This window comes from Portunus trituberculatus, chromosome 40 (genome assembly GCF_017591435.1).
Source record: "Portunus trituberculatus isolate SZX2019 chromosome 40, ASM1759143v1, whole genome shotgun sequence".
Taxonomy (NCBI): Eukaryota; Metazoa; Arthropoda; class Malacostraca; order Decapoda; family Portunidae; genus Portunus; species Portunus trituberculatus.
Genome location: NC_059294.1, coordinates 13,975,104 through 13,980,103, shown reverse-complemented (window position 1 = coordinate 13,980,103; position 5,000 = coordinate 13,975,104). Strand labels below are relative to the sequence as shown.

The window sequence follows — 5,000 nt, the reverse complement described above, 5'->3', positions numbered from 1 at the left end:
GTGTTTTTTTATGTGGTTGATTATAATTAGTATCGATATAGCCGACTGGTGCTCTGGTGTTTGTTATTTATTTGTGTTCCTTAGTGGTGCTTTGATCTCTTCTCTTTACCACTAGTCTCTCTCTCTCTCTCTCTCTCTCTCTCTCTCTCTCTCTCTCTCTCTCTCTCTCTCTCTCTCTCTCTCTCTCTCTCTCTCTCTCTCTCTCTCTCTCTCTCTCTCTCTCTCTCTCTCTCTCTCTATCTATCTATCTATCTATCTATCTATCTCTCACACACGCATCCTCCTGATTATAGAAGAAGAACAGATCCAGAGAGATTAGAGGTCAATTTCTTTATCAGTTTGTCCTGCCACGGACTCCCGCCACACAACTTTTTCCTTTTGCCATTGCTATTCAGCTTGTCTTTCCCGTTTGATAAACTTTTAACCCAAAACCAGTGAGTGTCTCCGCGGCCTGATGCGATGTCCAGCTTAACTCTTTCCTCTCAACAGTGGCTGCCTTCCCTTGCGTGGTGGTTAGAGAGAGAGAGAGAGAGAGAGAGAGAGAGAGAGAGAGAGAGAGAGAGAGAGAAAATATGTCTCCTGGTCACTTATGATGGTAAAAGTAAGGCATGTAGTAAGAGATGAAGAGATCGGACTAAAAATGTTCATCGAGAGGCCTGCAATAGACGGATATCAGTTAATAAGGCTGAGTAGGTATTGGTTCTGCAGGAGAATCATACAAGGTGATGATGGTGATGCTTGAAGAAAGCTCCTCACACTGCAATGTAGCTATTTCATTATTTTCTCTTGTTCAATATTCTTCTCCTGGGATTTTTTTTATTCATATCTTCTTTTCGGATTATTGTTATTATTAGTTCTCTCCTTCCTGAATCTACAAGACTGCATTAATCTCTTCCTCGCTTACGCTGCAACTTTTCATAATCCGGTTATTTGGTCTCCTTCCTCAAAACTATCGAATCGTTTTTATGATTGCAAACCCATTTATTTTCCATGACTAGTCGTTCTCATATGTTTAAACTTTAAAGAAAATAAATCTCTTTTCTTCAGTGATATGCAGTCAAATCTTCTCGAACTTTGCATAGACATCAGCGTAAAATCTCTGAATCTCTTTAATGATACATTCTTTTGTTCAGTGATACATAACTTAACTTCAAACGCCACGCAGCATTCATGAACATTTAAGAACCCTTCAGTGGCAGGCAACTAAACCCCAAACGTCATATAATCTTAAAAACTCAGCTTATTTATCTAAAAATCTTAATAAAACCACAGTATTCGCTCGAGTGACACGCCGCAAGACTTGAAAACGTTACATAATCATCAACACCAAAATCTCTTATCTAAAACCTCAGTATTCCTCCAGTGACGGACTGCGAGATTTGAAACATTGCGTAAATCTTCACTAATAGCCAGCGACCTTCACCTCGGCGCTATTTAGTTTAATTTTTCCACCCGATGAGTATTCTTGGCCTGTCTTCGCTCCTTCATTGGGATGCGCGGCTCAGACTGTAATATCTCCCATCTCGTCAAGGCTGTCTCAATTAAATGTTTTCTTTCTTCTATGTGTGTGTGTGTGTGTGTGTGTGTGTGTGTGTGTGTGTGTGTGTGTGTGTGTGTGTGTGTGTGTGTGTGTGTGTGTGTTTCAATTTCTTACGGATGTGGAGTGTTGATGGGAATCTGCACACACACACACACACACACACACACACACACACACACACACACACACACGTGGAGTCAAGTCAATGGCTGTTCCTGTCATCATACTTCCTCCTCCTCCTCCTCCTCCTCCTCCTCCTCGCTGAAGAAACTCCACACTTGCTTCTTTGCTTTCGCTGTTTGGACACGAGTCCTGTGGAGTGAAATTATAGAGTGCACAGCATATCTCTCTCTCTCTCTCTCTCTCTCTCTCTCTCTCTCTCTCTCTCTCTCTCTCTCTCTCTCTCTCTCTCTCTCTCATTTTTGCCCCGTTTCCATGATTATTGCCAATTTTTCCCTTGGTGTAAATTTTTGAAACCGTTTTGACGTTACTCCTTGCCTGACTGGATTACAAACTGCCAATTTTTTTCTTTTTTTTAAGCTTTGCAGTTCACGCACTTCTGTTTTTTTTTATCTTTATTGTTTGTACCCCCATCAATTTATTTTCGTTTTGTTGTTCTTCCATCCGTATTAAATTGCTCCCATCCAATGCCTTTGCCGTATATATTTTTGTTTACTTTTTGTCTATCTGGTAACGTCCGGATCCGGGTCAAGGACTTGCTGTGTGTGTGTGTGTGTGTGTGTGTGTGTGTGTGTGTACGTAGGCGCAGAAAGTAAGGTGAACAAACAAGCAAGCAAGCAAACTGGATCCTCTTAAATGACTGGATTAATAAAAAAAAAGAAAGAAAATCAACTTAAAGGAAGCAAATTGGGTAAAAATGTCGCTAGGAAGGAAAAAATGTGAAGGAAAGAAGGAAAATATTGTGAAGGAAGGAAGGGAAAAAGTTATGTAGGAAAGGAAAATTATGAACGAGGGAAAAATATTGTGAAGGAAGAGAAAATATTATGAAGGAAGGAAGGAAAAAATATTGAGAAGGAAGGGAAAATAATATTGTGAAGGAAGAAAGGAAGGAAGGAAAAATATTGTGAAGGGAGGAAGGAAAAATATAGTGAAGGAAGAAGAAATATTGTGAAGGAAGGAAAAATATTATAAAGGAAGGAGGAAAAATTTGTCAAGGAAAAAAGAAAAAAATATTGTGAAGAAGGAAGGGAAAAATATTGTGAAGGAAGAAAGGAGGAAGGAAAAATAAATGATAATGAGAAAGAAGACATATTTAGTTCAAGTGACGAGTAGTGATGTCTTTTCTTCCATCCTTCTCTCCTTCCTCCTTCCCTCCCTTCATCCTTCATTACTTTCTTCCTCCTTCTTTTATCCCGTTAATAGTAATTTTTCCATTATTAGCTCATCATTCCGTCACTCTTTTCTTTTATTCCTTCATTTTTTCTCATTCTTCATGAAAATAGTTAATCCTTTCCTGTATTCCATCTTCCCTCATTATTTTCCAATTAATCTAGGTATATATTTAGATGACACACACACACACACACACACACACACACACACACACACACACACACACACACACACACACACACACACACACACACACACACACACACACACCAATCCCCCCCTCCACCCCTCGCCTCTACACAGACGGTGATTGACACTCCTCTGTTGGGTTTATGTTCCCGTCCCACACGTCCACACAAGGGAGGCGGGAAGCGGGCGTGAAAGCAGGTTGAAAAATACACTAAAAGAGGCGTGGAAATGTGCATGGGAGCGATCGTGGAAACTGAACTTCAGCGGCAAGTGAAAAAAAAGGGAAACAGACGCAACAGTACGTGGAAAAAGGGGAACAGACTTCAATAGGGCTTGAGAATAGGGAAACAGGACTGCAACGAGGCGTGAAGACAGGGAAACAGAGCTGGAATGGAGCGTGAGGACAGGAAACAGGGCTGGAACGGAAGGTAAAGAAAGGGAAACAGGGCTGGAACGGGACATGAAGACAGGAAACGGGGCTGGAAAGGAGCGTGAAGACGGGAATGGGCGTGAAGACAGGGAAACAGACTGCAACTGGTTGTGAAAACGGAAATAAGGCTAGAACGGAGCGTGAAGACAGGAAACAGGGCAAGAAACACAAGTGGAAAAGGATGAACAATCAGAAAAAGGACAGGAAGACAGAGAAACAAGCTACAATGGTGAATGAAAACAGGTTAATAGGAAAAAAAACCCAGGGAAATAGAGCTGGAAATGCACGTGGAAGCTGGAAAATAGTGCAAGAAACGCAGGTATAAACAGGAAACTCCGGTGTAGAAAAGAATGTTGAAACAGAAGACGACGGGAAAAAACAGGTGGAACAGAATGGGGGGGAAAAAAAAGCAAAAAAAAAAAAAAAAAAGAAAAACGTGAATCAGGTTTTCATTAAGGCGAGGAAATCTGAAAAGAAAACGGGGGTATGAGTAGAAACGCACGTGGAAACAAGATTGCAACATGACATGGAGACGGGATGGACTGGAAATATCCTGGAAAGACAAGTAGGAAGGAAGCGAGAGGGAAATATTCAGTTCCCTAGATATGCCACGTGCTAGAAAGAGAGAGAGAGAGAGAGAGAGAGAGAGAGAGAGAGAGAGAGAGTTCTGTTAAGAGCATCAAAGCAAAAGCAACCCTTCAAAAAAGCTAAAAAATTAAAAAGAAAGGAGTCAATACCATCCATAGTTTTTACCTCTCTCTCTCTCTCTCTCTCTCTCTCTCTCTCTCTCTCTCTCTCTCTCTCTGGGAACAAATTATTATGATGAAGAGTGTTGATTGGCAGGTTGAGTGAGGAGTGTGGAAGTGTAATGGAGTCCTGGATGGTAGCGTGATGAGGCGTGAGAGGAAAAGGGGAGAGTAAGGCAGGGTGTGAGAAGAGGCAGGGAATGATGGATGATAAAGGAGACAGGGATAAGTAAGGGATGGAATGAGTGATGGAATGACAATTGGAGACTGGAAATAAATAGGAAGGAGGGAGGGAAGGTGGAACAGATAGGTGATGGAGTGGCATGGAGAGATAAGGAGTGGTTTGTAGGGAAGGGAGGCATGATTGAATCGGTAAAGAATGGACTGATAAGGAAAAGTAAGGCGGAGAGGAAGGGAGACTGTTGATATGGTACAAATAGAGCTTAACTAGACAAAAAAAAAAAAAACGAGGGACAAGAGGGGCAGGAGATGGACTGAAAAGAACTAAACGAGAGAGGGAAAGAGGCAGGGACAATAAGCAGAGTAAGGGTAGAAGAGTAGGGAGACTGAATTTGAGAGAGAGAGAGAGAGAGAGAGAGAGAGAGAGAGAGAGAGAGAGAGAGAGAGAGAGAGAGAGGTATTAAAAAAAGCATATATAAAAAGACATATATCCTTGCACAGGTGTCTGGTAAGTAAGTAGTTCTGAGCAGCTGGTAAAGAGATAGGATAACACATCAGAAGG

The 5,000-nt window shown here is 41.5% G+C and overlaps 1 protein-coding gene across 3 annotated transcripts in view; it reads left to right on the top strand.

Annotated features, from left to right (window-relative positions):
• LOC123515807 (neuroendocrine convertase 1-like) overlaps positions 1 to 5,000 on the top strand; it is a 239,936-nt gene that overhangs the window by 101,093 nt on the left and 133,843 nt on the right. The window lies entirely within an intron of this gene.